The 11,183-nt window shown below is 48.7% G+C and overlaps 1 pseudogene; it reads left to right on the top strand.

Annotated features, from left to right (window-relative positions):
• The first annotated feature begins 3,421 nt into the window (after positions 1–3,421).
• On the top strand, positions 3,422–4,287 carry LOC106726611 (annotated as a pseudogene).
• The last annotated feature ends 6,896 nt before the right edge of the window (positions 4,288–11,183 follow it).

Below are 11,183 nucleotides of genomic sequence, written 5' to 3'. Positions count from 1 at the left end.
GGCAGCCCGGACTAGCCGCGTGCTTTACACCAGGCGCCTGCGGGCAGCGGCAATTCGAGTGGCGGCTCCATACAAGGCAGGGAGCTGGCTCAGCTGGATCTGGGTGTGAGGTGGATTGGGGTACCTGGGAGCCTGAGCGCAGAAAGCTACCGGCCGAGAGTTGATCTCTGGTGGGTCCAACTGTAACTGCTCACGGGCCCCTCTCCTGCTCACCCCGCGGGACTCGCTGGGTTCCCAAGAGCGGGGAGGAGGGATGCAGGGAGAAAAGGAGCTCAGGTTGCTGCGTCTGGATGTGGGTTACTGGAGCACCCTCGCTGAGCAGGCCTTTTATTTATTTTTTAAATATATTTTTATTGATTTCAGAGAGAAAGGGAGAGGGAGAGGTGGAAACATCAATGAGAATCACCAAGTGCTGCTTCCTGCATGCCCCCTACTGGGGATCCAGCCAGAAACCCAGGCATGTGCCCTTGACCAGAATCCAACCCAGGACCCTTCAGCCCGCAGGCCGATACACTATCCACTGAGCCAAACCAGCCAGGGCTGAGCAGGCCTTTAGATAGAACGTATGTTGGTGCTCCCCTAAGGGTGCCCTTTTCCCCTCCAAAGAGTAAATGCCAGGGCATAGGGGAAAAGAAATGCCCCTTAGCCAGAGTTCTTTTTAAAAATACATATTTTTATTGATTTCAGAGAGGTAGAGACACAGAAACATCCATGATGTGAGAGAATCATTGATCGGCTGCCTCCTGCACGCCCCACACTGGGGATCCAGCCCATGCAACCCGGCATGTGCCCTGACTGGGAATCTAACCGTTCATAGGTAGACGGCCAACCACTGAGCCACACCGGCCAGGCCCAGAGCTCGTTTTGTTGGGGCACCAGCAGAGCAAAAACAGGGAGGCTGGCAGAGCCCAGGTTGGGTCAAGTAGAGCTGATTGGTGGGGGGCCCTCAGCACCATTTAGGACCCCTCTGTGTCTCTCCTCCCCAGGGGCTGTCTTTTATTTTTACGTAACCAGCTCTCAAATCTGTTCCCAAACACTTTGCCCTTCCACTCCTAGCTTCTCCCCACAAACCCATTTCCTAGCTGCAGCAGAATAGATGCTTGAAACCACAAGTTTGGCCACGTCAAGCCCTCCCTAAGTGGCTAGTGGTTCCCCAAGTCTCCCATAATAGTCAGACCCTCCTCATACCCCAGCCCTGGCAACCTCCAACCTCCTCTGTAGTCATGATCCCCCCAAGACCATTTCTTGGGCCCTGGCTGGGCAGGTCTGTGTCATCCCTATACACCAAGTTTGCAGAAGGCATGCGGGAGAGGGAGCCCAGAGCTGGATCAGGGGAATAAAGGGTGGAACAGCTTGATGAACCCTGGGGGCTCCCAATGGGGAGTGCATAGCGGGGGCTCAGTGACAAAGCCGCTGCCATCCCTCGCACCACTGGAGGCCTGGAGCCAAACCTCCGTGGTAGGAGGTGAAGAGCCTACTAGCTCATGGGAACGCTCCTTCCTGGAGAATCACCTCCTTGCATCCACACAACAACCCCTCCTAGACAGCGACTGACTCTCTGCGTACCACTTTCCCCCAACACCACACCAAGCCCCCCACTGGCTGGGACCAAATCTGCTTTGCACGCATGGCCCCAACCCCAGGCACAGAGCCTGGTTTCCAACACGAATTCCATCATAATGACATAGTGAATGAGCAAATCTCTCCATGTTGTCATTTTTTTTTAAAAAAAGAATAGTTTATTCATTTCAGAGGAAGGGAAACATCTATGTGAAAGCCCAACATCGATTGGCTGCCTCCTGCATGTCCGCCTCCCCCCACCCCACCCCCCGTGCACGCGCGCGCGCGCGCACACAAACACACACACACACACACACACACACACACTGGAGATTGAGCCCAAAACTCGGGCATGTGCCCTTGACCAGGAATCGAAACAGCAACCTCCTGGTGCATGGGACGATGCCCAACTGAGCCATACTGGCCAGGGCTCCATTTGGTCATTTTTAAAATTATATATCATACATCAAATTCTAATATAAGGGGAAAAATAAAGATGTCCACATGCCAGTCCTGCTTTCCGGGGGCAATTGCTTCCAACTCCTGAAGCTGTTTCTTCTAGTATTTACCTCATTTTAAAACCACAAACTTACCTGTTATTGTTAAAATTGGTGGTCTTTTTAAAGGTCTTTAAGTGCATGCATCTTTTTTTATTTTTTAAATATATTTTATTGATTTTTTACAGAGAGGAAGGGAGAGGGATAGAGAGTTAGAAACATTGATGAGAGAGAAACATCAATCAGCTGCCTCCTGCACACCCCCTACTGGGGATGTGCCCACAACCAAGGTACATGCCCTTGACCGGAGTCGAACCTGGGACCCTTCAGTCCAAAGGCCGACGCTCTATCCACTGAGCCAAACCGGTTAGGGCCATACATCTTTTTTTTTTTTTAAATGTTTTTATCGATTTTTAGAGAGAGGGGGGAAGGGAGAGGGATAGTGATAGAAACATCGATGAGAGGAACATCATCCATTGGCCGCCTCCTGGGGATCGAGTCCACAACCCAGGCATGTGCCTTGACCTGGAATTGAACCGGTGATCTCTTGGTTCCTGGGTCGAGCCACAATGTCTGGGCAAAGTGTGCACATCTTAAGATGTTACATATGTATACACCTGTGTGTACACAGCCCAGATCAAGATAAATTTCAGCTCCCAGGGGTGCTCCTTTTGCCCACTCCTAGTCAGAAGCCCCATCTATCACTTTAGCACCACTGACATTTGTGGGTTGTACTGAGCACTGTAGGGTATTTAGTAGCATCCTTGGCCTTTACTCATTTGTGTAGGTAGACTAAGCCCTCCCTCAAAGATGACTACACCCTAACTTGTGAATATTCACTTTACATGGTAAGGGGGAATTAAAGTTGCAGGTGAAACTGAAGATACTAATTAGCTGACCTTAATTTGACAGCCCAATGTAATCACAAGGGTACTTCAGTTTGGAAGGAGGCAATCAGAGAGGTGACAAGGGAAACAGAGGTTGGAGGCTGCACCTTGCTGATGGAGGGGCCACACGGCACAGAATGCAGAGACCTCCAAAAGCTGGAAAAGGCAAGGACTGGATTCTTCCCTAAAGTCTTCAGAAGGAATTCTGGCAGCCTGCCCTGGCCGGGTAGCTCAGCTGGTTAGAGCAGGGGTCCTCAAACTTTTTAAACAGGGGGCCAGTTCACTGTCCCTCAGACCGTTGGAGGGCCGGACTATAGTTTGAAAAAAAACTATGAACAAATTCCTATGCACACTGCACATATCTTATTTTGAAGTAAAAAAAAAACAAAATGGGAACAAATACAATACTTGTATTTGCATGTGGCCCGCGGGCCGTAGTTTGAGGACCCCTGGGTTAGAGTGTTGTCCTGATACTCCAAGGTTATAGGTTCAATCCCCCGGTCAGGGTACATACAAGAATCAACCTTTTCGGCTCGGGGGAGGCTCAGGTGCAACTTCCTTCGGTCATCTCGAATCGGGTTCATCCGACACCAGCTGCCTCCACCATGCAGCTGAAGTATGATCCCAACGAAATCGAAGTCATATACCCGAGGTGCACCAGTGGGGAAGTGGGGGCCACATCTGCCTTGGCCCCCAAGATCGGCCCCTTGGGCCTGTCTCCAAAAAAGGTTGGTGATGCCCAGCCAGCATGGCTCAGTGGTTGAGTGTCGGCCTATGAACTAGGAAGTTGCAGTTCGATTCCTGCACATGCCCAGGTTTTGGCTCAATCCCCAGCATGGGGCGTGCAGGAGGCAGTCAATCAATGATTGTCTCTTATCATTGATGTTTCTATCTCTCCCTCTCCCTTCCTCTCGGAAATTAAAAAAAAAAAGTTGATGACATCACCAAAGCAACTGGTGATTGGAAGGGTCTGAGGTTTACAGTGAAACTGACCATTCACAACAGACAGGCCCAGATTGAAGTAGTGCCTTCTGCCTTTGCCTTGATCATCAAAGCCCTCAAAGAACCACCGAGAGACAGAAAGAGCCAAAACAAACATTAAGCGCAGTGGAAATACCCCTTTTGCTGAGATTGTCATCATTGCCCAACAAATGCAGCACTGATCTTCAGCTAGAGAACTCTCTGGAACCATTAAAGAGATCCTGGGCACTGCCCAGTCTATGGGCTGCAATGTTGATGGCCGCCACCCTCATGACATCATAGATGGTATCAACAGTGGTGCAGTGGAATGTCCGGCTAGTTAAGAACTACAAAGGAAAATATTTCAATTAAACATTGTTTGATAACAAAAAAAAAAAAACCCACAAAAAACCAAACAGTACATAAGGCAACTGGTCGATGTTTCTTTCTTCCTCTATTTCTGAAGTCAGTAAAAACATATACTCGGGTAAGGATTAAAAAAATAAAAATCAATGTCAGAGAATCATTGACTGACATGCACCCTGGCCAGGGCTCAACTCCACAACCTTTTGGTGTACAGGATGTTGCTTTAACTAACCGAGCCACCTGGCCAGGGCCTGTCATTTCTTTTATATACTTACTAGAGGCGTGGTGCACGGATTCGTGCATGGGTGGGGTCCCTAGGTCTGGCCAGCGATTGGGGCTGATGGGGGGCGGGGCGGGGCAGGGGGCGGGCAGGCTGGGGGAGGGACCGTGGGAGGTTGGCCAGCCGCAGGAGGTTGACTGTGGGAGCACACTGACCATCAGGGGGCAGTTCCTGCATTGAACATCTGCCCCCTGGTGGTTAGTGTGCATCATAGCAACCAGTCGATTGGTCGTTTGGTTGTTCAGGCTTTTACATAGAGAGGTTTTGTTATTTCACCCCAAATGCTGTAAGAAATATGTCAAGCTCCTTGCAATAAAATTTCCTAATTCTCAAGCACACAAGGTCTCCCATCATCCATTCTGTATTTACTCTGGAGACCTTCCACTGGGAGCTGGTGGGCTCCTGCCCCAATCTGGACATCCACTTTCTAAGCCCCTGCACAGGAACTATGCAAATGGGGACATAGGAGACAATTTGTCTTTTTTATGTTAATGACATTTTGTGCTGGATTCAAGTTTTTCTGAGCACAAAATTTGTATATGAAAACCATATTCCCTCGGAAATTTGAGGAACTTCTAGCTTTCAGCATTCCAGGATTATAAGTGATTCTCTATCCTTTTTAGAGGTTGGAATTGGGGTTCCAACATAGCAGGGTGCCCCAACAATAAGCAATTCTCAGATGCTAGCAGGGTATCCAATCATTCAGCTAAATCCTGACACTACCTGAAGACAGATGACTCCACAGGTAGGGCTCAGTCCTACAAGGCCACGCCCACCCTCCAACATACCTCAGCGATGAGCCAGCCGCAAGCCCAGCTGTTTCTAACCAGAGCTGGCTACAAATCAGATTCCTATGACCCACTTCTTGGGATTGGCGCATTTGCTAGAGGCTCACAGAACTCAGAGAAACATATTACTTTCTAGATTACAGGTCTATTATCAAAGAATGTGACTCAGAGGCAGATAGAAGAGACACATAAGGCAAGGCACCAGGAAAGGGCAGGCAGCCTGGCCCTGTTCAGGCGCACCACTCTCCCCGCATTTCCACATGCTCACTGACCTGGAAGCTCTCACAAAAGGACCAGCAAACTGCCCCTCTGGGTTTTTATGGAGGCTTCTTTAGAGTTATGATTAAGTCATTAGGAGTTGGTGATCGATTCAACCTCTTCCCGCTCCTGATATACGGGGATGGGACACAAAGTCCAACCCTCTAATCACATGGTTGGCTCCACTGGCAACCAGCCCCCATCCTTTTGTGCTTCCAAAAGTCACCTCATTAACCTAACAAGATACACTTGGGAAATTCCAAGGGTTTGCAGCGGTTCTCAACCTGTGAGTTGCGACCCCTTTGGCGGTCGAACGACCCTTTCACAGGGGTCGCCTAAAACCATCCTGCATATCAGATATTTACATTACGATTCATAACAGTAGCAACATTACAGTTATGAAGTAGCAACGAAAATAATTTTATGGTTGGGTCACAACATGAGGAACTGTATTTAAAGGGCCAGAAGGTTGAGAACCACTGGTTTAGGGAGTAGTGAAGCCAGGAACTATGGATGAAGACTGAACATCTTATAAATCACATATCACAGTCCAACCTCTGGTCTTTGAACTCGGATCCCTCACAGCAAATTACTTAAGTCAAAAGATACTGGTCCAGCCCTGACTAGTGTTGTTCAGTGGTTAGAGCCCACTCACTGAAGAGTCGCAGTCAAGGGCACCTACCTGGGTTGCAAGTTCGATCCCTGGCCCCAGTTGGGGTGCAAGCAGGAGGCAACCAATCAATATGTCTCTCACACTGATGTTTTTCTTTCTCCCACCGCCCCCCCCCCCCTTAAATCAATGGAAAAAACATCCCCCGGTGAGGATTAACAACAAAAAGATACTGGTCCAGCCCCAATTGGTGTGGCTCTGTTTGAGTTTTGTACTGTACACCAAAAGGTGGGTTTGATCCCTGGGATCAATTCTCTCCCCCATCCCCTTCCTCTCTCTAAAAAAGATACTTGTCCATTACTAGAATCTCATTCAGTCATGAGTAACTATCCAGCCGTCATTTTATCATATGCAAATGTCTTCCAGGGTGATGTCATTCAGTTTGCAAGCGGCCATTCAAACCTGTCAGGTTCCAACAGAATAGGTGGTCTCGGGAAAAGCATGGCTTCACCCCTTCAGACTGTATCATCTCTTGCTGAGCCCCTCTTCAAGTATTAAAAAATAAAATGTTGCCCTAACCGGTTTGGCTCAGTGGATAGAGCGTCGGCCTGTGGACTGAAGGGTCCCAGGTTTGATTCCGGTCAAGGGCATGTACCTTGGTTGCAGGCACATCCCCAGTTGGGGGTGTGCAGGAGGCAGCTGATCCATGTTTCTCTCTCATCGATGTTTCTGATTCTCTATCCCTCTCCCTTCCTCTCTGTAAAAATCAATAAAATATAAAACAAATAAAATAAATAAATAAATAAATAAATAAAATGCTGGATTTCCCTTGTTGCATAACCCAATTATTCATCCCTTTGTCCACTGCTATTATTTCTCCTTCTCTCCATTTGTTGTTTCTATTACCCAGACTTTTCCACCCTTTGAAGGGTCTTTAGGTTCTGCCACGTCCGGGTCCAGATTGCAGGCAGCCACGCTAGTTCAGCCAGTGCCTCCCCTGAGGCCACTCTCACTCAGACAGGCTGCAGAACTCATGGGCTGCCCGAACCACTAGGCAACACATCAGCATCCACTGTCAGCCCCAACTCTGCCTGAGGGGGTGAAGGCACAACCTATCCCCTCAGGCCCTTAGGAATTCTGGCATAAAGGCTTTAACAGTAGTTCACAGTTTCTTGCTTAACAATCCTCCCTGCTTCCAGCACCCGCAGTTGTACCCCTGGTCCTGGGACCACTGCCAGGTAGGGGAAAAAGCTACAGTAATGTGGGCAAGAACATTAGTCACACCAGCACCCCCCATCCCTTCCCCAGAACAGTAAGCCCCCCTCAGATTGAGTGTGAGCACACACTGGAGAAGGCATATAAGCCAGCCCTTCATGTCTTTATTCCTGCCGTTTTAGATAACCAGTGTTTGAACTGCCCATTTAAATCCTCTATCAAACTCCTACTAAGGAGGACACCTCTCTGCCTATTGCGGGACATTCAGTACTGGCTGTAAAGTGTGTTCCTTGGTTCCAAGAAATGTAACCTGGTGGTACAAACAAGTACAGTACTTTCCGTTCCTATCCTTGAACAGTATTTTGTACATCATTTGTATCTGCCATTGGGTATGCAAAGCCCAGTCTGGAGTTAAATGTCTATTCCTGTTAGGACCCATTTATAGCCCCAAAGTGCTGCTGGCATCGGTCCAATATAACCCACTTCCCCCAGGAAATCTTTCCCAGAGCCATTTGCAGTCTGTCCCTTGTTGACACAGTCCTTGTGCCTTGCAGGGTGCAAGAGGACTACGTCTAGATTCGGTCCATCTCTGTATTGCCGCAGCCCCCCTGGCCCAATCACGTCATGGGCCCAGGTGCCACAACTGAGCGCACCGGAGGGTCTACTTGGTGGTGCCAATCGCCTTCCGAACTTGGAAGGGGGTTCTTCAGATGGGCATCAACTTGTCCTATTTTAACGTACCCCTCAACTTCCCACAGGGACTTCGGCATCCCTTTAACAAGCCAGATGTCCATTGCCCTCATGCCTGACCATGGGCTACTGCCCATGACTGAGTAAAAACCCAAAGGAAGGAGCTTTTACTGCTGTTCAATTCTTCTGTCACTCCTGGAAAAACAGCAAGCAATTCAGCCCATTGAACTGATCTCTTTTTACCTTCTTTGATCAGAGTAGTGGCCTTCCAAACAGGATGCTGCCCGTTTACCTTGGAACTGGTGTTCACAAACCAAGCAGCTCTTTGTTGCTCAGCCAAGAGCTATTTATAGGGCACTGTCCAAGTGACAATAGAAGCTAGCAGCTCCTCACAGTTCCTAAGTCAGTCCTAGGGGAAAGGACACTTCCTCCTTCTATCTCCTTGCTATCGCCAGGCAGCATGGTCTTGTATAAATCAATTCCATTTCATTATCTTACTCTTCTGGGCCCTGCAATACCTATTAGAGCATTTTTCTGTCATCACCCAAGACATGGTGGGTATTTCAAGTTTCAAGATCACTTTATGTCCTTCAGGCATGAGTAGCTTCAGTTTATGTCTGATAGCAAAGTAGAAAATGCTCCACAAATGAAAATTCTCTTGTCCAATGTCCCAGTAGCCATCAATAGGAAGTGCTCATGAAGTGCTGCCAAGCCCCAGCCCACACGCCACATGGGCTATTGCACAGAGAAGCTGTTCCAGCTTCTATTCCATCCTGTGTGGGCTCAGGCAATCACACAGGTCTCCATTCAGCATGTCCAGTTAATGTGGCCAGAAGGGCGCATTTACAAGCCTGTTTTACAAGACTAGGTAGGGAAATGTTCCCCAGTTAGATACAATGTCCACCCCGTAACACAATCAGGTAAGAGACACGACTTCGCATGAAGCCTGCTCAATTGAACTCATCTGTTTTTACCTTCTTTGATCATAGTGGCCAGTTCTCCTAACTTTTACCTGAATTCCATCAACCCTCACATTTCCAACTGTAGGCCCTATTGGGACTTACCAACTGGTCTTGGTTTTACAATAGTAGGTAGGGGAAGTGCCCCAGTAGGACACAATATCCACTCCCATAAAACATTAGTTAAAGGAGACACAACTTTAAAAGCAATAGGCAGAGAGGTGTCCTCCTTAGTAGGAGTTTGATAGAGGATTTAAATGGGCAGTTCAAACACTGGTTATCTAAAACGGCAGGAATAAAGACATGAAGGGCTGGCTTATATGCCTTCTCCAGTGTGTGCTCACACTCAATCTGAGGGGGGCTTACTGTTCTGGGGAAGGGATGGGGGGTGCTGGTGTGACTAATGTTCTTGCCCACATTACTGTAGCTTTTTCCCCTACCTGGCAGTGGTCCCAGGACCAGGGGTACAACTGCGGGTGCTGGAAGCAGGGAGGATTGTTAAGCAAGAAACTATTAACTACTGTTAAAGCCTTTATGCCAGAATTCCTAAGGGCCTGAGGGGATAGGTTGTGCCTTCACCCCGTCAGGCAGAGTATGATTGGGTATATATAAATATATATATATTTTTTATTTCAGAGAGGGAAAGAGAGAAACATCAATGATAAGAGAGAATCACTGATCGGCTGCCTCCTGCACGCTGCACTGGGGATCGAACCCACAACCTGGGCATATACCCTGACTGGGAATTGAACCATGACCTCCTGGTTCATAGGTTGATGAACAACTTCTTTACATAAAGCTTATTTAAATATTCCAGCTTTCATAATCTACCGATCATTAGATTTTCATGTTCTCTCAATCTCATTGAGTCAGATTCAGCAACAGGCTTTGGTGCCACAGTTCATGGATATACCATTATCAAGGAGTACCTAGAAACTTCTCTTTTCCATTCCGACCATTTTACCCACTTTTGTGTAAAAGACTTTAAGTCCCGTAGTGAGGGTCAAGGCAAGGGACCGGGGCCCTTTTGCCAATCCTTAACTTGATTAACTGGCCTAACCACTGTCCTGGGCAGGTTGCTTGCACAATCTTCTTAGCCTCCCAGGTTCTGCAGTGCCTTCCTTCTTGGAAGGAAGCTACAGGTGTGCTGGGAAACTTGGTTTCATCATGCTACTCAAGACTGGCTGGCAGGGCAGGCTCTGGCAAAGCTGGGAGGTGCCCTCTGAGTAAGCCCATAGTCTCCCCGACTGTGCCTGCACCCCACCTCTCTCCCAGGCCCAGGTCCATCTCTGTCCACCCCGTTACAGACTGACAGCATCCCCAAGTGTCTTTTTCCGATAGGGCACAAAGTAGGTGCCCACAGAGCATGAATTACAGAACCCACGTGGCTCCTTTAACATAAATGACTACTTTAAAAAAGAAAAAAGGCCCTCACCAGTTTGGCTCAGTGGATAAGAGCGTCAGCCTGCGGACTCAAGGGTCCCAGGTTCGATTCTGGTCAAGGGCATGTACCTTGATTGTGGGCACAGCTCCAGTAGGGAGTGTGCAGGAGGCAGCTGATCGATGTTTCTCTCTCATCGATGTTTCTAACTCTATCCCTCTCCCTTCCTCTCTGTAAAAAATCAGTAAGATATATTAAAAGAAGAAAGAAGAAACCCATCCCCCAACAGTGTCGTTCCTGCCTCAATTCCAGGAAGAGAAGTCAGATTCCCTGGCAGATGTCACTAGCCCAAGCTTTCCATGAAAAAACCTGGGAAATGTCACAACGCTGGTCGCAAACAGATCTCAAAGTGCAGCAAACCATGGGAGCCACAGCGAGGTGCTCCCAGCTAGCAGCTGGCATTGTGGGGAGGGAGGGGGTAGCTCCCTGACGCCCTCTGACCCTTCCAGGGCTTCCCGGTCAGGACAGACTCAGAACCCCACCCCCCACCCCCGCACTGGAGAGCTGAATGAGCCCCCCAGTGGGAACTGGCAAGAAGAAATACTTCATGGAGTTCTCCATCCACCCAAGCACCCTGAGGAGACTTCATTGGTTCTATCTTCCCCTCTGGGAGGGCATCAATAGATGAAAAATGCCAGTCTCAGTACAGGGGCGGGGTTGAGGTAGGGGCAG

The sequence above is a fragment of the Myotis brandtii genome, unplaced genomic scaffold (assembly GCF_000412655.1).
Source record: "Myotis brandtii unplaced genomic scaffold, ASM41265v1 scaffold292, whole genome shotgun sequence".
NCBI classification, from domain to species: domain Eukaryota; kingdom Metazoa; phylum Chordata; class Mammalia; order Chiroptera; family Vespertilionidae; genus Myotis; species Myotis brandtii.
Note: the sequence above shows the minus strand (reverse complement) of the source record. Positions and strands in the feature narration are given on the sequence as shown.